At 46.8% G+C, this 26,246-nt stretch overlaps 1 long non-coding RNA gene across 3 annotated transcripts in view; it reads right to left on the bottom strand.

Moving 5' to 3' along the window:
* The window catches only part of LOC138562527 (uncharacterized), a 173,500-nt gene extending 147,650 nt beyond the window's left edge, over positions 1–25,850 (bottom strand). For 2 of the 3 annotated variants that reach the window (XR_011299337.1, XR_011299339.1), the window contains exons 1-2: positions 25,833–25,850; positions 2,631–2,657 (exon numbers count right to left, since the gene is read on the bottom strand). This is a non-coding gene — a long non-coding RNA (uncharacterized lncRNA). The remainder of the gene's footprint in view (positions 1–2,630; positions 2,658–25,832) is intronic. The other variant, XR_011299338.1, reaches the window with a different exon arrangement.
* Between the last annotated feature and the right edge of the window lie 396 nt (positions 25,851–26,246).

The raw sequence follows: 26,246 nt of genomic DNA, 5'->3' as shown, positions 1-26,246 counted from the left end.
GTGGACATGGCACACATAAGCTGCAGTGTTGATTTTGCAATGCACAATGTGCAGTGCATGTAGCCGGGCATTCATTGTTATGTTACAACTACAACTGTTGGAATGCATTTGGGTATGACTTCTTTTGGGTGGATGGTTGTTGGTCAGTCATTTCATCTGATTCCATGTCAGGCATCATTGTCTGATGCCACTTTACATTTTTCACATGTCCATGTGTACCTCATTGGTACTGTGTTGGTGTATAGCTATTGCTTGCCATGTCATGTTGTGGTTTGGGAGGATTTGGGTGACATAGCAGTGTTAGTCATGGCCTGTTTTGCAGGTCTGTGTGATTCACATCTTGCATGTGTGCCTTTGGTCACACAGGATTGCTTATGTTTAAGTAGCTAGGGATGCACACAATGTGGAATTTTCATGGCAACATTCTCAGGGTGGTAGGGTTGTGACGATTGACTGTCTCTTTGTCATCATCGATTGTCAACTGGTATGTGCCAGGCCTGTGTGCACTCGGCAGGGGTGGGAGTTTAGGTGAAAAATGTGGCCACAACCTGGGTCCGGGCTTCCTCGCCACGTGCCCTATCCCCTCCCATGGGCAGCACTTGTGCCTGTGGTTGGGGATGTGGGGGCACCACCATGTCCACCGGTACGCCCTGCTGTGTTGTAACATTGTGCAGGACACATGCTGCCATAATGATCCTGCACACTACTGGGGGTGCATAGAGTAGCTGCCAGCCAGAGCGGTCGAGGGAGCGGAAGCGTGACTTGAGCACTCCGAATGAGTGCTCCACTATGGCCCTGGTTGCAATATAGGCCGCGTTGTATCTTACCTGGGGTGGTGTGGTGGGGTTCCGGATTGGCGTCATCATGCGGTTGCTCAGAGGGTAGGCACTGTCCTTTGGAGAGGTGATGATGGTTGTGATTATTGGGGTTTGTGTATTTGTGTGTGTGTGACATGCATGCATGTGCACAGGCATTTGTACTCCCCCAGGAGCCATGTGTCACCATGCTGCCCAGTTTCCAGGGCCGGGCTCAGGGCAGACATTCTGTATATGAAACTGTCATGGGTGGAGCCAGGGTAGTTTGCATAGACAGAGGTGATGATTCCCTTTGCATTGCATACCACCTGCACGTTGATGGAATGCCAGTGCTTGCGGTTTAGGTAGATGCGCTCAGTGGCCCTAGGTGTGCCACCCTGTAAACGTCCTGGACAACAGCATGCTTTTCTGCGGGTGTTCTGGGCATGAATATGTGCCTGTGGACTGAGGGGCGCGCTGTCATGATTGCCAAGACCTGGGGTAGGCAGCGTGACTGTGTGGCCTGTGAGACCCCCCACTATGGCAGTAGTCCGCTGAAATGACCCAGTGGTCAAAAAATGCAGGACATTGAGCACCTTCTCCAAGGGGCTCAATGCTTGGGAGCAGAGGGTGGGGAATGTAAGGTCATCTTCCAACTCCCTGACCAGGTCTAGGATGATACGAGGTGGAAACATATACCTGCCGTAGACCTGGTCATCAGGCATTCCAAAAAGGCTTGTCAGGGGTGAAAAAAAGCGGGCCCTGGATATTCTCCTTCTCATGCGGTGTCCCACGATCAGTGCTGCGACAAATGGGGCATTCATCGTAGCTGTATATACGTGTTTGTTGTTTGCTCGCACTTTTATACTGTGCACGGGGACGCTTCCGACTTCCTTTGTGTGGCGGATGCATTGACGCCTATGCGTGTCTTTTGCCATGCGCGGGTTAATACGGGTTGTTCGCGTGCGTGTGGGCGTTCCGTGTAGTTCCCTACAGTACTTCCCCAGTTACACCTTCTTTTTCACGCCTTGTTCCCCATTCCGCGTGTTATGCCCAGGGTCCTGCCCCCTTTTTGGTGTGTGCGCGGAAATTGTGTGCTTTCCCTGTGCACAGCGTTCGGGATGTTGCAATGACGTGTGCGCCACGCACGAGTTTGGCGCACATTTCGGGAAAAACACGTGCAGGAGCTTCCATGAATCGCACACATTTTTCACGCTAGCGCCTGCTTGCGCCAGCTTGCGCCACTTTTTTCGGCGCCCGTTTGTTCAATGAATCGGCCAGTTAGTCTGTAAAATGCAAGCACATTGCTTTGCTTGTTCCCTCAGCTGACATATTCCAAGCCGGCAATGAAAATGGATGTTTCCTGTTTTCATTTGCACCATATGTCCCACACACAACTGGAACGAAACACAAAGAGCCATTCTCTCTGTGCATCAGAACTAGTGCTCCCTTACTATTACATTTTACTAACACCAACCTATTAGTTCACAAACCAGATTTAAATATGGTCTGTTATAGCAGCCACATGTATTTCGTCTTTCTTACTTTCACCCGTCAGATTAAAAACAACACAGGAAATGGTGTTACCACTTTCAAATGCTTCACTCTATTATGACCTTCCTCAACACGCCACATAAAGTAGAGGAGTTCAGAGCCTTATTACTCTTCCAAATTGATCACCGTTTCAGTTTATACTTTACTCTCCACACCTCCAAAGGCCAAACACTCCAGTTAAAATGTATTCAGAAATAGGGGGCCAGGAATATTCAGCTCATCTCCTTTATGCAGTGGAAACACTCCAAGTCAGTACACAGAATAAAGACAATGGACACTTACCAGCAGTTGTGGTTGTAGGTGTAGTTGCTAGAAGAGGATTAAAAGACAAGGTTAAGCCATTCTCTGTTTGAATTGTATATAGCCTTGCTCTTATCAATAATGCTTAGTACCTGCAATGCATTACATAAGAAACCAGATGTACATATATTTTGTATCAAAAGTCACGTATGTTACGACTTGCTCTCATTCACCCTTCAAAACATCCCAAATAAATTGTGCTACTCCTTCCACATGCTAAAACCCATTCTGCACTTCCTTAATATGTCACATAAAGTGAGGTGCCCCGAGCCAAAATAGACCATGTCTAAAAGTGCACAATTGACTACATGCTAGACCATGCACTGGTGTAATTATTTAACTATTGCTGAAAGCATCATGAGCTAATTTAGCAGTCGTGCTACCGAAAACAAATATATACATAATATCTGGAAAGGAGTCATGTGTCTGTATGGGATTTCCTCTGTAAAATGCAAGCACATTGCTTTTCTTGTTCCCTCAGCTGACATATTCCAAGTGGGCAATGAAAATGGATGTTTACTGTTTTCGTTTGGACCATATATCCCACACACAACAGGAATGACACACACAACAGGAACGAAATACAAAGTTGAGCCATACTCTATGTGCATCGGAACTAGTACTCCCCTTACTATTAGATTTCACTAACAGCAACCTATTAGTTCACAAACCAGATTTAAATATGGCGTGTTATAGCAGCCACACATATTTTGTATTGGTTACTTTCACTCATTCTGCACTTCCTTAATAGGTCACATAAAGTGAGGTGCCCTGAGCCAAAATAGTTCACTGTTCCAGACCATTCCTGATTGCACCCAAAGGCTTGATTCTGCAGTTACACGTTATTCAGAAAAAGATGGGCAGGTTCATAAAGGGCCTAAGAGGAAACCTTCACATGTTAGTAGTCCTCAGTTCCCTGCATTAACTCCCAGAAGACAAGGACATTTCCATAAAATGCTTGTGTGCCGTTCGCTAAGCGTACTCGCATGTTGGCGAGGATACATTAATTAGAAAGTTACCATGCAAGGCCCTCCCAACGTCATGTGATCAGCAAACTAATTTGAACTTCCCATTGACTGTTCAAGTAGGAGAAACTCAGAGTCGGACTGCGCAGCGCAACAGCTGTCTGCTTGTGGAGCCATTTCTTTAGCTGCATGAAATCATTGTGCACCTGTCTGCACTTGGCCTCACACTTTTGCTCTGTGTTTGCCTAAGGGTCGGGTCACATATTAAGTGGTGAGAGACCCTTCTAAGGTGTAGGATTTTCTTTGATCCTGATTTCACCAAATTGGTCAAACAAGATACTGCTGCAGACTGCATCTGCACTTGGCCCCAAATTTTGCTGTGTGTGCACTACGGATGAAGCACATGTAGCTATTCAGCGTGATTATCCAGGTTCAGGCTTTTCGTGCATCTTAATTCTGCTGCACTGCAAAAATGAATGATTGCTGTAGATTTCATCTGCACTTGGCTACTCTAAAGGGCTGGCCTTACCTTACTGAAAAATAACTCGTCATCAGGGTGGTGTCCTACTAAAGAGTCTGTCCTCTGTGCAACTCTGTCCTGCACCTGCCCTATCACTAATCAAAAGAAGGTTTTAACAAACAGAAATAGTTTCAGGATAATGACTCTCATTTGTTGTCAATCTTAGACTGTTCATCAACAATCATTTTCAATGGCTTCTTATTCAACAAAAGGTAAGACCAGGAGAATGACTCCCTTCTCCTGGTCTCAGTGGCTCAGCCTTAAGGGCTGTCTCCAGGGAGTCTATGTTAACAATCCTTAAATGTTCTTGTAGTTCTTCCCAGGGATTTCCCTGGCTCGACCAAATGTCCAGAAGTTGGTTCTTTTCAGCACTATGTATAAACTCATAGGTCACATTGTTGGTCCATATCCTACTTCCCTGTTCAACTTCTCTTTTGACAGTGCCTTGTGTCCATAATCCAACACGTCAGATACTCTAACCACTAGCCTTAATACACCTGGCCTAGAACCTGCCAGCCCTGCACATTTTAGTAGTGTCTCTCTTCTACCTTACTATTCTAAAATTCTAGAGCATATCGTGTTTAAACTACTCACTGGGTTCCTTGACACACTCAACTGCTGGGGCCCTCTGCAATCTGTATTCCCACCTGTGCACTTTACTGAGTAAACTCGCCTCAATGACAGCAACTGCATCTCTGTCACTTGTCATACTAAACGTTCATCTATTCTTATATTCTTTTGGACATCTCTGCTGCCTTCAATACCATCAGCTATTCTGACCATCTCTCAGCACTATCTATCCTAGGCATCAGGAACAAGCCCTCACTTGGTTTGCTTCATATCTCGTCCCCAGACACATCAAGGCTCTCTGGAACAGCCTTAACTCCCTACCCACCCCCTTACTGCTGGTGTTCCCGAAGGGTCTGCACTGGGTCCACTTCTCTTCACTCTCTATACCTCTGGTCTTGGCACCTTGATCTCCTCATATGGCTTCTCCTATCAGCTCTTTGCAGATCTTCTTCTCCTTTGCCTCCTTATCTGGTGAGCTACAGTCAAACATGTCTAACTGTCTCTCTTCCATAATAATAAATGGATGGCATCTCACTCACTCATTGTCAAGTTCACTACAAATGAAATTCTCTAGTTCTCATCCAAACAGCCTATCTCTTCCTCTCCCCCTCTTCTATTTCTCTCTCCTGACTGTCTTCCCTGCTAAGCTTCTGCTCGCAACCTTGGTGTCGTCTTCGACATATCTCACAACTTCTAACTCGACATCTCCAAAATAGGGCACACATAATCTCCTCAATATCAAAAAATAAGACATATTCTTCCCTTCACACTGAAAAGCACCAAATCACCCCTTTAGTGCTCTCTCTACTGTGCAAGTCTACTCTATGGCCTTCCCAACTATGCTTTTTCACCTCTCGACACAGTCTTCACCTTTCCTGTCTATTTATTCATTCAACCTTCACCGCTTCACCTCCACCTATGCAGCCTGTCGGCAGTCAGGACGGTTAACTATGCAACAGAGCACATAGCATAAACTCATTCCCATCATCTTCAAAACTATATACAAACTTGTCCCACCCTATCTATCAGGCAATCTGACTCCCTACTCTCCCCTACATTCCCTAAGATCATTCTCGGCTCGCCTCATTACCATCTCTCGTACCCTGAGCCCCGTCTCGTTTTAATGTCTTCTTCTCCTATATCCCTTACTCTGTAATGCTCATAATCATCATCTCCTGACTACTGCCACTGTATTACTTTTTTTAATCCAACATCCTAACTCTCCTCCCATCTGAGGAACCACGTGCATAGCATTCTATGCCACTACATAACCCTGTTCTCCTTAGCCCTTACTTTGTTAAAGCAAAGCACTCATCCCTCACTCCTTCATCCTAAAACATAGCACTTACTCCACTAGCCCATTCCTACGTGAAGCCCTACTGTCCCTGTGCCTTGCTCATGACTCTACCTCCCCAGGTCTTATATCAATGCTCTCTCTCCCATTGTTAAGGACACTGGTCCTCCGCTCTGTAAATAAATGTTAAAAGTTTTGTAAGCATTTTTGTATGAAAAAAATGCATTGCATTACCTGTAATTTCCATTAAATAAATAAAAACCATTGCACAACCCTGAGGAAGTATGGTGTAGGCCCTTATATCTTTTGTATATTTCTATATTTCTATTTAGTATATTTCTGAGAACTTGTTGAACTGTACTGACGTCTAGGGTGCTTCCTTTTAGTTATTTCCCTTCCCCTTAGATTGTCTTGGTTGCAACCTCGGATGGAAATGTGCCTTCTAATTTCTTGAATCCCTGACAGCGTTTCTTATATTGAGCAGTTTTCCCATTGGTGCACTGGCTGCTTGGTGCCCCACTGCGCCAGTCACTGAGCTCCTTAGGAAGACTTGGGTTTCCCCTTTTCCTGATTGTGGAGCTATGTTCCTTCCTGGAGGCCCTCTTTATATGTCTTGAAGGATTCTGCTATTCTCCACATATGCTTCTGCGCCACAAGGGTTCTGACAGATCACCCGTTTGTTTCCCTCATTCCATCTGACTCAGGAGATCCAAAGGTCTGTTCTTTCTCTCCATTTTAACACATGACCCTGGGGATCCACAGGCTGCCAGCTCCATCTCTTCACTGTTATGCTATGTGCCTGCTACTGACCTACACCTTCCTGGTCTTAGGGTGCAGAACTGCAATAGACGCTCCCTACACAGGGTAACTTTGGTCCCCATGCTGGCTCTGCAATGTGTAAGCAATAGATTCTACTGACATATTGGCCAAACATATATCTATTTTACAGTGGCCAGTAAAGCTCTCAGACTAAATACTATTTAACTAATATAACATTTTCTAATTTCATCTCAATTTAATTTTAGTTGCAGACAAATGTTCTATGGAAAAGCCACAACCATACAAGGAAGGGTTTTATATGTTCTTTGAAATAGTGAGGGGGGGTCCTCTTTACAAGGCCCGGTCGGCTTTTACTCAGAGGTCATGCAAAGCCAACATTCTGAGTGATTAAAATTACACTCACGTTACAGAGGAAAAAACAATCAGTTGAAGTTTTCGGTGTCCTCTTATGCACAGCCTGCCTCTTACTCACAAGCCGATTTTACAAACAGCATCTCTTCTGTTTCCAAACCAGATTAATAACGTTTATTGAAAACTATATTTCTCAATGTGTGAACCTTATATGCATTTGAGTTGCAGGTGCTGAATTTAATGGTTGGAGTTACTTTATCTCCGGGCACAGCTTGAGTGGCTCCTTAAAGCAGGTCTGTTCATTGCTTAATGAGGTGGGCCTTTCGCCGAGGGGCTGGTTCATTGCATATGGGTGTCACCCAGAGCAGCAAGAATCCCTTTGCCTACAAATAACTACTTTTATTGTCTGTGTTTACCACACATATATTTTTTATACTTTCATATTGAATTGATTTGTATTATATATATATTATTTGCATACATGTAGGAAAGGAATATTCATCACATCCATTAAGTCAAGAAAACTATTTTAATAGTACATACAATATAGACACATATTAAATATAAACCTAAAATCAACATACTTTGGGTATAATACAGAGTTTGCTGGTATCCTGTTATACCCCCAGGATACTGGCAGTCAGAATCACTGTTAGCGGCAATTGGTCTGCCGGCATTACCGGCAGATTACAAGTAAGGGTAAGAGCGGTTAATCCCCATTCCATGGAGTCCAGCAGGACTGCATGTGGGGATTTCCTGGCATTACTGGCACTGGTAATTACTGGCTATTTCTGCTGGTGGGGTGGTGGGCTAACCTTCAGCTCTTAGCTGTGTGGGTGCCTTAGGTAATTTCAGCACCCCAGTGGCAAATTTGGAGTTTAGATCAAGGAAATCATCTCTCCAAGCATAAGGGCAGCCCACAGACGCTCACCAACATTAGCATATTTATTTATTTATTTGCATTTATATAGCGTGCACACAGCCCAGAGTCATCAAGGCACTGTTAGAAGATAATGGCTTAGTTACAGTACATAGATAGGCGGCTAGGTTACATTTGCTCACAGTATAACATGGCTTGGTTGTATTACTTGCTAGGTGCCTGGGTTAAATTGGCCCATATCTGAGTCTAGATAAGACAGATTGGTTACGCATGTGATAGCGCAGCACAGGGTTACAGCTTGAGCTGCATATCATGATTCATTGTCAATAGAATACTGATGTTTGACATTAGACATGTAGTGGTAGCTGGGTAGATGCCTTAGGGCGGTGTGTGTGACGTTTTAGGCAAACTGTCTTGTTCTGATTGTTTCCAGTGCCTGGAGGAAATGAAGGGCAAGCTTGCCTCTCCCTTTCTGGCATGTTTAACTCAGGAAACAGGCAATATATTGGCATATGGTGTTCTTATGGGTCTGAAGGCGTGAGGAATGATGACTCTGTGAGATAAGTAGGGGGTGCTGTGTAATGGATGCATTTGTGCATGTGTGCGGGAGAGCAAGCGTTTTGAAGAGAATGCACTGGTGGACAGGCAGCCAGTGTGCTTGCTGTCTGGCTACTGAGATGTGTTCTCTTTTGTGGATGCCCAGAGCAGCTGCATTTTTTAGTTGAGATGCCTGTGAAGAGGACATTGCAATAGTCCAACCTTGAGCCTATTAGGGCTCTACAAATTGACAGGCAATTTGTGGTGGATAGCAACGGTCTGGTGGCGATTGAGGAGTTTGGAGTAGTAGGCTGCCGAAGCAGCGATTCCGCTAGACATAGTTAGGTTGTAATCTAAGTAGACTCCCTGTGTTTCGACTGATTGGGTGACGGGGATGGTGTTGTTGTCTATTGTGAAGGATACATACTCGTCATCAAGTTTGATACGAGAGCCAGTGGGGCTAACCATAATAGTTCAGTCTTATCCCCATTTAAGCAAAGCAAATATTCAGCCATCTGTGATTGAGAAACTTATAAAAGTATTGAACTCTATATGTGTATGATTTTGGAAAGCCCACTTGGAACTATAGAAAGAGCCCAATTTCTCTACCCAGGAATCCATCACTCTAAGCAACAATGGTGCAAAGAATGTGCTACAGGCGTCCAGGATTCCTATTAGTCAATCATTTCTTGGGCTCACTCTCTATCTCCTTTCTTATAGATAGGAATGATATAAGAAAGGTTCCAAGTAGGGGGTAAGATATCTTTCTGGATAATATCATCAAGCAGAAAATGCAGGATCCTGGCCATAACTCCTCAAGACCTTCCTCTTCTCCTCTTCCTTCTCTCTCCCTCTACCCTGCTAACCTAGCTCTCTTCTCCTTCCCTCTCTCCCTCCTCTTCATTAAAGTGCCATCTGGCAACCCTGACACTGCCCGCCAGTCCTTTTTCACACTTGCCTCAGGGCCCTGCACCCCACCCACACTCAATGCACTTGTGAATTAAACCAAGAGAGTGGTTCTCTCTGCACTAACTCCAGTCTCCTCCGACCGGGTGCACTTGGACCTCCCCCTTCATGTGACCGTCTGTGCACTTGCATGAGCAACGTGCTTTAAGATCGTCTGTCTGTTCTCCCTTGTCTTCACCCGTTAATTTGCACTGGTAAAACTGCAGAGTCCCCGTCTGGCCTATTTGCTGCTTCTCAAACTGTTAAATGTATTTTACACACTTACTCTGCCTATGCAGACTATTATCGTCTCAGAATTTCAAGGGCTCTGTGCGACTTTTGTTTCTTTCCCCTGTTCCCACCCTTCTTGAGCGCTTTGAAACACTTGACTGTGTATGATAAAATATACTATACCATACCATTTGTGGACATTAGATAATCAGATGTTTCAGAGTTTCAGGTGCATTTATATTAGGGCAGAGCCCACAGCTATGTTTGTACTACCAAGCACAATTGTATACCTAGCCTATTCCAGGGGACCAATCTCATTAAATGTGAGGCGCATATATAGGGTTCCCAATTTATTGCAGGGAAAGAGTGTCAGGCAGCTAGCTAAGTACTCACGTCTATGAACAACAGCTGTATATTCAGAATATAGAGAATAGATTCCCATTTGCTGTATGGTTTGCCTCCATTTCCCACAGATATAACTTTTTCTTTACCCCAACTGGGTTGTTTGTTAGTTCCCATATATCAGAGCCAATTTCTCTCAGTATGGATTCTTGTGATGTGGCAAATAATACCAGCGAGGGAATCGTGTTCTCTAACCAACGCTGTCTGAGATCCGAAAATAGAGAATTCTTAGGCGAATAGACAAACTTTGCAAACAATGAAAGAAAGCTTTTTCTAGAGTACCAAGCATTTTAATGAAATCAAGCCCAGCTCATGTCTGAGAAATGCAGTTTGGAACAGACACTGCACTTCAAAGGGTCCTCGTACATAGCTAGCCTTTAAGTGTGTTAACAAAGTCAAAATATCTAGACCATGAATCAAATCTGGGACTATTTTCCCAAAATAAAACTTATTTCTTGCTAAAACTGAAACCCTCTGAAAGAGCCAGCAAATATGCTGAAGTTGGGCCTGCATAGGCTTGATCTTCCCCCTCCATCTCTGTTCTTAAAGTATCCTAGTGGAGTGATTAGAAATAGTCCAGGTAGGTCAGCACATCAACTCTATTCAGTTGCGTATCGCCAAGCGATCAACGACAGATCGTACTGACCTGTTTCTTTGTGAAGATAATGATTTTTGATCATTGATCTCTAAATTGTTAAGATCTTCACCATGGGCGTAGGACATGAGGGGGACAGGGTGGACAAATCCCCCCCACAATTTTAAGTGGGGCGGTGTAATGTCATTTATCCCCCCCAGAATATGTGTTTTGTGTGTTGTGCAGGGATCTGTTTTTTAAGTCGGGGGAGGCGTTGCTTACTATGTAAACTGCCCTTTCCCACTGGCCGCTAAAAGCGTGGGGCATTACCCTGGGGGCAGATGGGTGATCATCTGCCCCCAGGGAAGGGGGCAAACAAAAAAATAGATTATTTTTTTTAAACCTAGTTTTGGGTGGGGTGGGTGCGGGTGGGACCACTAGCCACCAGGGATTTTTGCAAGGGGGTGGTCCTCTCCCCCCACCCTAAGTGGATGGGGGCACCTTATGTAGCCTTCCCTTCGAGCAGACATCTACATCTAGGAAGGGTTACATGAGATGCTCCCATGCATTTGGGGTGGGGGGGAGGTCACTGCAAATATTGGCAGATCCACACCCCAAGCCTGTGGCAGTACGTTTAGCTCCCCCCGGGGACAGATGGCCAAAGACATGTGCCCATCTGCCCCTAGGAAAGGGCAAAACAAAAATATTTATATTATAACTTGTTTTGGGTGGGGGTGGGGTGGGCCCACTTGACCACCAGGATTTTTTGTGTTTGAAAGGGGGGTGACCCCCCACCCTAAGTAGATGGGGGCTACCTTATGTAGCCCGCCCGGCAGCAGATTTCTGCCTTAGGAAGAGGTACATGAGATGCACCCATCCATTTGGGGTGAGGGGAGAGGCCACTGCAAATATTGGCAGAGCCACTCTGCCCCCAAGCCTGGGGCAGTATGTTTAGCCACCCCCCTGGGGGAAGAGGGTCACACACATGTGCCCAGCTGCCCCTAGGGAAGGACAAAACAAATATATATATATATATATATATATACATATATATTATTACTTGTTTTGGGTGGGGGTGGGGTTCCACTAGACCACCAGGATTTTTTGTGTTTGAAAGGAGGGGTGGCCCTCTCCCCCCACCCTAAGTGGATGGGGGCACCTTATGTAGCCTTCCCTGGGGGGAAGATTTCTGCCCCTAGGAAGGGTTACATGAGATGCTCCCATCCATTTGGGGTGGGGGACACTGCAAATATTGGCAGAGCCACCCCCAAGCCTGGGGAAGTACGTTTAGCCCCCCCTAGGGGCAGATGGCCACACATATGTGCCCATCTGTCCCTAGGAAAGGGGCAAAACAAACATAAAACAAATTATAACTTGTTTTGTTTGGGCGTGGGGGGTCACTGAACCACCAAGGATGTTTTTATTGAAAAGGGGGGTGGCCCTCTCCCCCCCCCAAATGCATGGGGGACATCTCATGTAGCCCCACCGTGGGGCAGATTGCTAGCACAATCTGCTCCTAGGAAAGAGGCAAAACAAAAACAAAAATAACATTTTTTATAACTTGTTTTGGGTGGGTGTGGGGGTGTTAAGAAAGATTTCGTAATTGTAGGTAATTTTCCTTCCATGTGGTAACCCCTAAACTTTTTGCTGTTGTTTTTCACCTTATTCTTGACTTTGCCAGAGAAGTGCAGCCTTCTGCCGCACTCCTCTGGGCTTTCGCTCCTTTCTTACGGAGATACTGACATGCCCTTAAGACTGTCAGTACCGGGGAACGCTGTTTCCCGTAGTTTCTTTTATCATGTTGCGGCTTTCGTGCAACATGACACAAGAGGGCACTGTAAGCTAAGTTACAGCTCTCTTGGGTCTCTAGCCTTCTACAGGCCCTAGATACTCGTTTAGGATTGTATCTGATCGGTGCAAGTAATTCAGGGACGGGAATGGTGGCAGCGATCGTTTCTTGTGTTTTGAGCTCCTTTTGGCCTTCTAAGCGCGTTTCTCGCGCTTAACCCAAAATGGTGGCCTGGCTCCCAAAATGGCCAGACCACGAGGCTCCTTTGTCCTGTCCGCTGACCGTCTTGCTCCCTTCACCTTCCCCAGGTCGAGCCGACCCGGGGCCTTCCTTATTTGGGCATGTACTTTCCCGCGAAACACAGATGCTTTCGCGGGCTTCTACATGTCTTGTGTGTGCCTCCAGGGTGTGGGCTGGGATGTCTGGTCCCAATACACATCCTGGGTGCCAGGGAGTCTAGGGTGGTGTGAATGCCTGGGACCACCGTGGTCCGTGATTGGTCCACGAATGGTGTGAGTGTTGATGAGCGGATCTCCCATTGGGTCCCCTCCGTTTTGGCGCGAAGGGAACCGTGGATAAGAGGGGGCTGGAAACACCACTACCAGGTCGATCTCCTGAGTTCTCACGAACGAAGGAATACAGGAGCCAAGTATCCTGCAACCAAGAGGCTGGACCGAGGAATCGCTGGTGACCCGCTGAAGGACTTCTCCTCTGCACTGCTGTTGCCTTGTGAAACCCTTTTCACCTTTGATCAAACCAGAAGGCCTGTACTGGTACTTCGACCCTTGGAATAGCGGGAACAGCTATTCTCGGCATCTTCACCATCTCCTGCCAGTAAGCCTTCGGAAGCGTCTCTGGGCCATCCAGCTGACTGACCAGCTTATACGGGAGTCTTGCTCTGTAACCGCCGCCAGGTTGTGTAGTATTTTGAGTCCTTGTCACTCTCACACGCTTCGTACACTTGGCGTTCCCAGGTCTGAAGTGAGTAGTGTACATTTGGCTCAGATACACACGGCCGCTCCGTTGCCCTGCTGTGGTAACAAACTGTGCGGGTTTCTTTGATTGGGACGTCTTTTTACTCAACACGACCACGAGGCGTTCCCTGCTCTTCTGAACCTGCCAGCTGCTGAAACTGACTCGGAGAAGCCTGGGTCTGCTTGCATCGGGCACCAGCGCGTGCAGGTACTTTGAGCACGAGGCTCCACTCTTCGCAGGGCTCGGACTTCCATCTAGTTAGGTGCCGCTGAAGGCGAACTGGGTCTAATCATTATTTCGCACTGCCTGTTTTCCTTCCCTTTTAGGTGGACTACACATTTCGTGCATATAACGCTTGCGACTGTCGTATTCGTATATATATTGTGTTGATATGGTATGTGTTGGTTTACTATCGTGATATTGTGATTTTCTCGCTACGGTCATTGTTTTAAAGGCCTTGAAATAAATGTGTATATATTTTTTATATAACAACTGTTTGGAGTAGTTTGTAAGTGATCTTGCTTTGTGTGCTCATTGCAGGCTTTCAGTCACCCTCACCCCTCTTGAGACCTAGTCTTGACCGCCGCGATCGCTACCTTGATTGGTCTGGCTCGTCCAGAGGTTACCCTGTTCCAAGTAATTAGGTTGGCCTTCTGAACTTCTGCGCCACCAGGACAGAGTTCAGAAATCCGTCTTAACAAATTGGTGTACAGCGGTGGGATACGACTGAAGGTATCCAGTGTTGCGCACAAACTAAGGCATTTCAGGTTATTCCAACCAGGACACATAGTGAATTGTTGTAATATAACTTTAAAAAGGCCATAGTACTATCTGGAAACAAATACCTTGTTAACTTTAAATGCTTCCAAATCAGAAACATTGAAAAAGATGTGTGCGGAGGGAGGTGTTTCCTCTCAAGGCACGAAATTGGAAATGATCCAAAGAATCGTGGCGTGGCAAGAAGCGCAGCTTGACGCTATAACTTCTGAGGACAGTGCGGAAGGTGGTGGGGCTGCTCTCACTGGTAGAACCGACGGTTCTGCCGCTGCACTGATCCATCGCGACCACGAGGACAGGGAGGACGAGATGTCTAATGTTTCCTCTGCCAGTGCTGATGGGGAGGCTATGCTTGAATTCAAGAAGCAAGAGCTGCGGTTTAGGCAGCAGGAGCTTGAATTCAGCATAGCCAAACTAAAAATCGAACAGGCAGAAAAACAAAAAGACGGGGATCACCAGTTGGAACTGGCCAAGCTTCAGGTTGCAAATAGGTCTAAGGGTCCTGGACATGGGTCTGGGGCCTCCTCTCATCCACGGTTTCCGAAAGATCTGCTCAGTGTGTATGAAGAAAGGAATGACATTATGGACTGGCTGAATGCGTTTGAGTATGCATGCGAAGTTCAACAAGTTGACAATGCTGATAAGATTGCATGGTTACTCAGCAGACTGCCCCATTCTGGCTGTAGTGCCATTATGGAAATGCAGAAGGCTGAGCGAGCTGATTTCGCAATGTTAAAGCAAACTCTCATTTTAAAGTTTGGGAAGACTCCGGCCCAATATTTGAAACGTTTCAGAGAGTATAAGAAAAAGGAAGGTGGTACTTGGGTATCTTATGTCACTGAATCCTTGAAAAACTTAACTGGCTGGGTCGAAGGTTATAAGGTTTCTACCTTCGAAGGCATGATAAATCTTGTCATGCTGGAACACATTTTTGCATCTTCTTCCCCGGAGCTTAAGCAGCATTTGGCCGATTCGAAGGAGATAGATCCTAAGAAGCTGGCCATTGCAGCAGACTTATGGGTGTCACATCGAGTGTCCCATAAGAACAAAAATCATCCTGGTAAGCAGGAGGAAGGGAAAAAGTCCAAAGATATGGAGGGTGGAGAATCTGCTAAATCTTCTTCTCATAAGGGCCACAAAAAGAAAAATAAGGGTAAGACACAAGAGAACTCGCAGGGTAGTGGAGGTCAGCCTCCGAAACAGAACTCTGGTTACAATAAGCCTCCCTATGTAAACAGACCCAATGGATCTTGTTTTGCTTGTGGAGCAACTGACCACGTGAAGGGGGATCCCCGGTGTAAGGTTAGACCTTTGGGGGTCCACTCCGCTAATCTGGCCTTCTCCTCCTACGAGGAAGAAGAGATTACAGGAGCATCCTTCTCCTCAGACTCATTTCCCAGCGGGATAGAGGCTGAGGTAGTTTTAGTTTCCCTGGGTTCCTGGGAGCCTAAAGTCGCAGAGGCTTATGCTAGGATTCCGGATAATACCAAGCACTACTTTAAAGACAGTGTGCTGATCAATGGAGTAGATACTCCAGCTCTTAGGGATAGTGGGTGCAGTCGCACTGTAGTGGATTCTACCTTGGTAGACTCAGAGGAAGTTGCCAGAGCTACTCTGATGCCCACTAAGTTGGCTGACGGCCCCCTCCGTATGTTTCCAGTAATACCTGTAAATCTTACTTTAAATGGTACAGCAGTCAGGATTCCAGTGAACATTCAGAGAAACGTCCCGGGAAAGGTCTTGTTAGGTAATGATCTCAGAGCTTTAGGGCTCGTAGGAGACACTGCCGAAAGACCCTACACACGGTCTCAAGCACGGGCAGCATTGGCCAAGACCAATACGCCGCCCCAGCCGAAGGGGAAACCCAAGGCGAAAGGAGTCGACAAGTCATGACGAGGGAAAGAGAATATTCCCCCGAGCTCGCCTACCACTGCGGTGGAGGAAGTTGGTCAATCGCCCGGGCCTGACGAGGAGGTGGCGATGCCTGAAGTATTTGACCCCAACGATCATCCTGAACTAAAAGACTTGTTAGTTGAAGGAGGTCCTGATAGGGACGAATTCAGTAAAGGCCAACGTGAGTGCCCATCTCTGGAAGGTCTAAGGAGACAGGCCTGCTCCCAGCTTGAGGGTGAACCTCCTGGGACGCATAGGATTTATTGGGAAGGTGGACTCCTGTATAGTGAGCCCACAGAGTCTACAGAAGGAGACCATAGGAGGTTGGTGGTTCCCCTTGCTGTTAGGCCCTTCCTCCTGCAGTTGGTGCATGAAGTTCCCCTTGCTGGTCACCTTGGTATGAAGAGGACCAAGCAAAGGTTATCCATGCACTTCTACTGGCCCAAGATGGGGGTGCAAGAAGAAAGTCACTGCAGGAGTTGTGCCTCCTGCCAGTTGTCTGGTAAGGTTGGCGCGACAATCCAAGCTCCGTTGGTATCGCTCCCAGTTGTGGGGGTACGATTTGAAAGGGTAGGGATCGACATTGTTGGTCCCCTTGACCCGCAAACATCCTCGGGCAATAGGTTTATCCTGGTGCTGGTCTACCATGCAACCAGGTATCCTGAGGCCACCCCATTGAAAACTGTAACTGCCAAGTCAGTTGCAAAAGCTTTACTCGGCATATTTACTAGGGTTGGCTTCCCTAAAGAAGTTGTGTCGGATCGTGGCAGCAACTTTATGTCGAAGTATATGCAGGCTATGTGGAAAGAATGTGGGGTCACCTACAAGTTCTCTTCTGCATACCACCCCCAGACCAATGGTCTGGTGGAACGTTTCAACAGAACGTTAAAGAGCATGATTGGGGCTCTGGAGGAACCTCAGAGAAGAAAATGGGATCTTCTTTTACCATGATTACTGTTTGCCTACCGAGAGGTACCACAGGAGGGTGTTGGCTTCAGCCCCTTTGAGCTTCTGTTCGGTCATCCCGTACGGGGACCCTTAGCCATCGTCAAGGAGGGATGGGAGATGCCCACTCCCCCTATTACTACCAACGTAGTTGATTATGTGCTAGGGCTCAGAAAACAGATGGTACTTCTGATGGGCTTGGCTAGTGATAAATTGAAGGCAGGGCAAGCGCTGGTGAAACATTGGTATGACCAGAAAGCTTCCCTCATCAACTTTACACCTGGTCAGCAAGTCCTGATCATGAAACCCATAAGGCCTCGAGCTTTACAGGACAAATGGTCAGGCCCTTACACAGTGGTGGAGCCCCTGGGTGAGGTTAACTATTTAGTGGACCTTGGAAGGCCTGGACAGGCTCCAAAAGTGTTTCACGTGAATAGGCTGAAGGCTTTCGTCCCAAGAGTCGAAATCCCAGCACTGCTACTGGCTTCAGACGTTGAGGAAGAGGAGTCTGAACCTCTCCCCGACCTGTTCCAAAGCGGTCCTTCAGATAGCTCCTTTGAGGGTGTCCGAGTGGCCCCTCACCTGACTTCTGATCAGCAGGCTGAGGTGAAAAGTTTGCTTAGGCGGTTTTCCCCCCTGTTTTCACAGTCGCCTGGTTTGACACCTTGGTGCAAGCATAACATTGACACAGGAGACAGTGTACCTACAAAAAGTAGGGGATACAGGATGTCAGACAAAGTACGGTCTTATATTAAGACCGAGGTCAACAAGATGTTAGACCTTGGGGTGATTGAACCCTCTAGTAGTCCTTAATCCAGCCCTGTGGTTTTGGTTCCAAAGGCAGGCACTTCTGAATTGAGGTTCTGCGTGGATTACAGGGCTCTGAATGCTGTCACCAAGACAGATGCACACACCTTGCCTCGAACAGATGCGCTGGTGGATACTTTGGGTGCCTCCAAGTACCTCAGCACGTTTGACCTCACTGCTGGCTATTGGCAAATAGCTTTAGCAGAACATGCCAAGGAGAAGACAGCATTTTCTACTCTAGACGGCCTTTACCAATTCCGGGTAATGCCGTTCGGGTTGAAGAATGCACCTGCCACTTTCCAGAGGCTTGTGAATCATGTGTTGAATGGGTTGGACGAATTCTGTCTTGCATATCTGGATGATATAGCAGTTTTCAGTGCCACCTGGGAAGACCATGTGAAACACCTCGGGATTGTGCTCCAGGCTCTTCAGAAAGCACACTTGACCATAAAGGCTAGTAAATGCCAGATTGGACAAGGCTCAGTGGTTTACCTTGGACATGAAGTAGGTGGAGGGAGGATACAGCCTCTTCCCAGTAAAGTACAAGCAGTACAAGACTGGCCTACCCCCACTATGCAAACCCAAGTGAGAGCCTTCTTAGGACTCACGGGGTATTACCGCAATTTTGTGGCAGACTATGGCACCATAGCTGCCCCTCTGACTGCCCTCACAACTCCGAAGAAACCCAAGAAGGTAACTTGGACCGACGAGTGTGAAAAGGCCTTCAATGGCTTAAAAGACTCCTTGTGCCAGGCCCCTGTCCTCAGGGCCCCTTATTATCAAAGACCTTTTATCGTGCAGACGGACGCCTCTGACACTGGGATAGGAGCTGTACTATCACAAGTAGATGAGAAGGGTAAGGAACACCCTATTGGTTTTATTAGCCGCCAGCTTAAGGACAGAGAGCTCAGATGGTCCACAGTAGAGAAAGAATGTTTCTCTGTTGTGTGGGCCCTAAGCAAGCTGAGGCCCTACCTCTATAGGACCCACTTCACTGTGCAAACTGGCCATAAGCCGTTAAAGTGGCTAATGAACATGAAGGGGGAGAATCCAAAGTTGCTTAGGTGGTCCATAAGTCTACAAGGCTTCGACTTCACTATTGAGCATAGGCCAGGTGTCCAACATAGCAATGCTGATGGGTTGTCCAGAATGTTTAACCGACCTGAACAAGAGACTCATCCAGGGGTGGATTAGTTCCCCCTGTCCATAGTCTGGGAGGGGCGAGTGTTAGGAAAGATTTCGTAATTGTAGGTAATTTTCCTTCCATGTGGCAACCCCTAAACTTTTTGCTGTTGTTTTTCACCTTATTCTTGACTTTGCCAGAGAAGTGCAGCCTTCTGCCGCACTCCTCTGGGCTTTCGCTCCTTTCTTACGGGGATACTGACATGCCCTTAAGACTGTCAGTACCGGGGAACGCTGTTTCCCGTAGTTTCTTTTATCATGTTGCGGCTTTCGTGCAACATGACACAAGAGGGCACTGTAAGCTAAGTTACAGCTCTCTTGGGTCTCTAGCCTTCTACAGGCCCTAGATACTCGTTTAGGATTGTATCTGATCGGTGCAAGTAATTCAGGGACGGGAATGGTGGCAGCGATCGTTTCTTGTGTTTTGAGCTCCTTTTGGTGTTCTAAGCGCGTTTCTCGCGCTTAACCCAAAATGGTGGCCTGGCTCCCAAAATGGCCAGACCACGAGGCTCCTTTGTCCTGTCCGCTGACCGTCTTGCTCCCTTCGCCTTCCCCAGGTCGAGCCGACCCGGGGCCTTCCTTATTTGGGCATGTACTTTCCCGCGAAACACAGATGCTTTCGCGGGCTTCTACATGTCTTGTGTGTGCCTCCAGGGTGTGGGCTGGGATGTCTGGTCCCAATACACATCCTGGGTGCCAGAGAGTCTAGGGTGGTGTGAATGCCTGGGACCACCGTGGTCCGTGATTGGTCCACGAATGGTGTGAGTGTTGATGAGCGGATCTCCCATTGGGTCCCCTCCGTTTTAGCGCGAAGGGAACCGTGGATAAGAGGGGGCTGGAAACACCACTACCAGGTCGATCTCCTGAGTTCTCACGAACGAAGGAATACAGGAGCCAAGTATCCTGCAACCAAGAGGCTGGACCGAGGAATCGCTGGTGACCCGCTGAAGGACTTCTCCTCTGCACTGCTGTTGCCTTGTGAAACCCTTTTCACCTTTGATCGAACCAGAAGGCCTGTACTGGTACTTCGACCCTTGGAATAGCGGGAACAGCTATTCTCGGCATCTTCACCATCTCCTGCCAGTAAGCCTTCGGAAGCGTCTCTGGGCCATCCAGCTGACTGACCAGCTTATACGGGAGTCTTGCTCTGTAACCGCCGCCAGGTTGTGTAGTATTTCGAGTCCTTGTCACTCTCACACGCTTCGTACACTTGGCGTTCCCAGGTCTGAAGTGAGTAGTGTACATTTGGCTCGGATACACACGGCCGCTCCGTTGCCCTGCTGTGGTAACAAACTGTGCGGGTTTCTTCGATTGGGACGTCTTTTTACTCAACACGACGACGAGGCGTTCCCTGCTCTTCTGAACCTGCCAGCTGCTGAAACTGACGTGGAGAAGCCTGGGTCTGCTTGCATCGGGGACCGGTGAGTAGCATAGCTAGGATCTGGACGCCCTCCTGCAGGAGCCCATTGCTTTTCCCCGCTGTGTAAAACAGCACCCTTGTCCGTACTCGCGCTCTGCTTCTGCCCACTGTGGAGGCTGCGCTTGAGTCGCGGAACTTGTTCTTCTTCTTTTGTGCACTAAACTGAACTGCCTGACTTCCTTCGAAGAGACTCCCCTTTTGCCCGTTGGCACCAGCGCGTGCAGGTACTTTGAGCACAAGGCTCCACTCTTCGCAGGGCTCGGACTTCCATCTAGTTAGGTGCCGCTGAAGGCGAACTGGGTCTAAGCATTATTTCGCACTGCATGTTTTCCTTCCCTTTTAGGTGGACTACACATTTCGTGCATATAACGCTTGCGACTGTCGTATTTGTATATATATTGTGTTGATATGGTATGTGTTGGTTTACTATCGCGATATTGTGATTTTCTCGCTACGGTCATTGTTTTAAAGGCCTTGAAATAAATGTGTATATATTTTTTATATAACAACTGTTTGGAGTAGTTTGTAAGTGATCTTGCTTTGTGTGCTCATTGCGGGCTTTCAGTCACCCTCACCCCTCTTGAGACCTAGTCTTGACCGCCGCGATCTCTACCTTGATTGGTCTGGCTCGTCCAGAGGTTACCCTGTTCCAAGTAATTAGGTTGGCCTTCTGAACTTCTGCGCCACCAGGACAGAGTTCAGAAATCCGTCTTAACAGGGCGTGTCTAAACCACCATGGTTGTTTTTAGTGGAAAGGGGGCTGCCCACATGTATCTATTCGGAAATGCATAGGGTTCTCTGTTTTCCTTGGTGGCTTCGACACCCTAGGCCCAAATATGTAGGTTGTCCACATGAGCAAAATCTGCTCTGCCGAAAGGTTTGTGGTTATCAGTGGGTTAGCCTTTTCCCTTTTCGCCGAGGTAGGTGCATCCACACATGTGAGGTACCGTTTTTGTCGGGACACATGTGGGAACGCGGGAAGGTAGGACATCTGTTGTTGGCGGCGTGTTTCGGTGGGTGTGCAGAAGGAAATGTCTCTGAAATGTTCATACATTTCACTATGGCCACCACCTGAAACACGCCGCCAACAACACATGTCCTACCATCCTGCGTTCCCACAGGTGTCTCGATGAAAATGGTACCTCACATGCGTGCACCTACCTGGGTGCAAAGGGAAAAGGCTAACCCACTGGTAATCCCAAGCCTTTCGGCAGAGCAGATTTTGCTCATGTGAACAACATACATATTTGGGCCTAGGGTGTCAAAGCCACCAAGGAGAACAGGGAACCCCATGCATTTCCAAAAAGAGGACACCCGTGGGAATCAACAGAGGTCTAACTTGCGCGAATCGCCCCAGAATGTATTACAGGCAATCCCTGGCAAAGTCTGAAATTTGTTGAAAAAACTACAATTTTCAGACATTTCCCTCTTGCCACCCACCGAAACACACAGCCAACACCACATGTCCTACCTTCCCGTGTTCCCACAGGTGTCCCAACGTAAACGGTACCTCACCTGTCTGGGGGCACCTACCTGGCTGCAAAGGGAAAAGGCTAAACACTGGTAACCCTCAAAGGGTTTGGGGAGACAACCTACAGATTTGTGCCTAGAGTGTCGAGGCCAGGAAGGAAAACAGGGTACCCCAGGCATTTCCGAAAAGAAGACACCTGTGGGAATCCAGGTTGTTCAGAAGCTCCTGTTACCTTGCCTGTCCTGGGAACACATCTCTGCTTCTTCCCAGGTTCTCAAGATTTCATTCCTCGATCAACACTTCCAGTAGCTATTCTTTCAGGCTCTTGTTCGACTATGTGTCTCCCGGAGTCTTTGGGTTGACAGCCTCAGGGTTGTTATTCGACCGCATGGTCCAACTCCCAGAGATCATGCCACCGCCTGGGCTTCCCCAGTCCTTAAGTGAGTCGGTTCCCTGCCGGCTCACATAGTGCTTCCTATGCTGTTTCTGCTTCTTCTTCTTGTTACCTTCTCCTCCAAGTACCAGCTCATATGCAGGACTGTCATGGTCCGAGGTCCTAACTTCTGCTTGATGCCAGCTGTTTATTTCATCAAGTCCTTTTTTGTTTTTTGTCTTGTATCTGGTTCCTCCCCAGCATAGTGCCAAAATCCGTCCTTTGTGTCAGTGAAGTACTTTTCATGCCTCTTCGGGGTACTGTCTGGACCTAAAACAGGCGTAGGTTGCATTACTCCTTCAATGTTCCTCTCTCAGTAGTTTGGGGAGATAAGTTATAATCACTGTGTCTGTGCTTTCCATTCTTCCTCGTCTCAGTGATGTCAAGTCTTAAGCAATGAAGGACGTGAATATTGCAGTAACAAACAGTAGTGCATACAGGTGAGATCTCTGAGGACCTGCGATATATCATGGCCTCAATGGTAAGAGCGTTAGAGAATTCCATCGAGGAAAAGGAGTCCTTATCAACATGAGGGGAGTCTCTCCCTGTGAGGTCCCACTTTCTGCCACCCTGCGGATTCATCTCCCTATCCTCACATGGAAGGATCCCCCCCTGTGGAAAAGTGAAAGCATCCCTTTAATTGTTACACTCTGCACTTCCGAAGAATTATCTATGTGTCCGTCACTCCACTTGCTGGCTCCAAAAAACTCAGTGGCCTTTGACGCGTATTCTTTTTAAGGCATGCCTTTAGAGATCCATTGCGTCTCAGCTCAATCGCCTTAGTATTAAGTCATCTTTACTCTCCGTTGAAACAGGCTCCGCCAGCTTCTGACTACACCAGTCGTTGATGGGGCACTGAAGTTCAATAAGAGGCCCTTACCTAGGTTAAATTCTGTTCCTCGAGCTGGCTTTAGGGTTTATTTTAGTGGAATGTTGTAAAGGCATCCTGACAAAGTTTACATTGTGTGTGGGAGCGAGGGGCCAGTAGGCCCCTCGCAGCATTCACTTCTCAGTACAAAACTCGGACCAAGTGCCTCCAATAGTGGGTATGCCCCTCGCCCTTATGCAATGTTAACTTTGGGTGACATTCGCGTAGATGGGACCACTGAGCAGGACACAAGGCATACATTTTTTGTACCCCCTTTCGACTCCATCTTGTTGACCAGGCCTCACAGCGATAGTACAAAATGCTTCTCTCCCTTTCCCCGCAGCAGCAGCTTGGAGCACATGGCCCCAACCCTTGTTCCCACTCTGACTGGAAAACTCCACAGCTCTATTCTCACGCTGAAGCCGGAGGTGCTTGCAACAAATAATAAATGTAACACATCTCTTTTCCTCTGAGATCACTATCCTGCATGTGAACAAAAATGAGCTAAGCACATAGCTCACCCATCTCCACAAAAGTGTCCTTGCCCTCTTACCCTCGCTAGTGAAAACGTATTGCCATTCTAACCCTGTGTCCCTGTAAGATATTCCTTTCATGTGCCAGACCACTGACCATACCGTGATGCCCACACAGCAAACCTTTAACTAACATTAGATCCCTGCTGCAGTATATCATGCCCAGTACTAACAAATGCCACATACTTGAGATTCTTGCATGTGTAAAATACACTCTGGTCATTGTATTATAGTGGTCAAGACCCTTAACCTATGACTTGTGTAAATCTAGATAATATGGGCACCTGAATGACTTTTATAGAAGACATGATAAACTACTGACATTCTTTTTAAACCACTAAAATTTAGTGAATGAATTAGATAAGCTTAGATAGTAACCACAGTGTTTCACAGCGACCTGACCTTCACCCATCCGGAGCACATATGTCTAACGTCAATCCTCCCGCCAACCAAGCTGCCAACCCGGAGGAATAGATGCCACCGACACCTGAGACAGCGTGCAACAGACCAATCCGGAATCGACATAGTATCCTATGTTAATTGCGTCATACTACTGTAAAAAAATGTAATGTAGCGATAATTTGTCACAGCGCTCTCAGAGATCTAGATAAACATTTCCTTGAACTCTAGCAGCCTGCTCTTTTGTATCTTATTCCCTGTCTGGAGAGAGTCTGTGTTATTCATTTTGCACGTGTAAGTCATTGAGGGAACAAACATTTGTTCACCCCAGTGTGGCAGAAATCTCTAATTAAGTGAAATGTGCCTTTCTGATAGGGTGCACCCTAGTGAAAGGGCTCTAACATGAGTCCAGCAGCCACCACACAAGTCACTCAGTTCCTGATGAGGGAGACAGGGATCCATCTTCAGCTGAAAGCGTCTCTTCTGCGTGATGGTACTCATGCTCTCACCCTCACATATCTAGTGTTAAACATGTTCTCTAGTGATCACACGCTTAAGTTATGGGCCTCCCCAGTGCATTGTAGGCTCTGCCAGCTCCACTTCATGACGACTGCCTCCACATTATTAACCCAGAAAATCAGATTTCGTGGTCTTTCAGCATTTTCACGTTACCCTCTATGTGCATCAATGTTGCTGAACATCTTATCCTCACTGCTGATCATCACTTTGAGGTCTGGTTAGATGCAACTATTCCAACCTCTGGGCATCTTCATACTCTTAATGAGCCATAAACTGCCCTTAAATATCTCCACTAAATTTAGCAATGGTTTAGCCATGTGATCTAGTAGATTTGGAAGGTGTAACATTCTGTCATTATCCTGGACACATTTTCCTTTTCACCCCAGGCCAACGGTTGCTGTCTAAAAGTACACAATGTTGACTTCATGCTAGACCATGCACTGGTGTAATTATTTAACTATTGCTGAATGCGTCATGAGTTAATTTAGCAGTCGTGCTACAGAAAACAAGCATATACATAATATCTGGAAAGGAGTCCTGTGTCTGTATGGGATTTCCTCTGTAAAATGCAAGCACATTGCTTTGCTTGTTACCTCAGCTGACATATTCCAAGCCGGCAATGCAAATGTATGTTTACTGTTTTCGTTTGGACCATATGTCCCACACACAACAGGAATGACACACACAACAGGAATGAAATACAAAGTTGAGCCATACTCTGTGCATCGGAACTAGTGCTCCCCTTACTATTAGATTTCACTAACAGCAACCTATTAGTTCACAAACCAGATTTAAATATGGTGTGTTATAGCAGCCATATATATTTTGTATTGGTTACTTTCACCCTTCAGAATAAAGACAACACAGGAAAGGGCGTTACCACATTCAAATGCTTCGCCTTATTGTGAACTGCCTAAATACGCCACATAAAGTGGAGGCGTTCAGAGCCTTATTTCTCTTACAATTTAAAATTTCAGTTTATACTTCACTCTCCACACCTCCAAAGGCCAAACACTCCGGTTAAAATGTATTCAGAAATAGGCGGCCAGGATTATCTGCTCTCCTCCTTTACTCAGTGGAAACACTCCAGGTCAGTACACAGAATAAAGACAATGGACACTTACCTGCAGTTGTGTTTGCAGGTGTAGTTGCTAGAAGAGGATTGAAAGACAAAGTTGAGCCATTCTCTGTTTGAATTGTATATAGTCTTGCTCTTATTAGTAATGCTCCGTACCAGCAATGCATTACATTAGAAATCAGATGTACATATAATGTGTATCAAAAGTCACGTATGTTACGACTTGCTCTCAATCACCCTTCAAATTCAAAACATCCCAAGTAAATTGTGCTACTCCTTCCACATGCTAAAACCCATTCTGCACTTCCTTAATATGTCACATAAAGTGAGGTGCCCCGAGCCAAAATAGTTCACTGCTCCAGACTATTCTTGATTGTACCCAAAAGCTTGATTCTGCATTTACCAGCTATTCAGAAAAAGATGGCCCAGTTCAACCAGGGCCTGAGAGGAAACCTTCACA

Source organism: Ambystoma mexicanum, unplaced genomic scaffold, assembly GCF_040938575.1.
Source record: "Ambystoma mexicanum isolate Mex_15411 unplaced genomic scaffold, UKY_AmexF1_1 Mex_scaf56, whole genome shotgun sequence".
Classification (NCBI taxonomy): domain Eukaryota; kingdom Metazoa; phylum Chordata; class Amphibia; order Caudata; family Ambystomatidae; genus Ambystoma; species Ambystoma mexicanum.
This window is presented reverse-complemented; position numbering and strand designations above follow the sequence as displayed.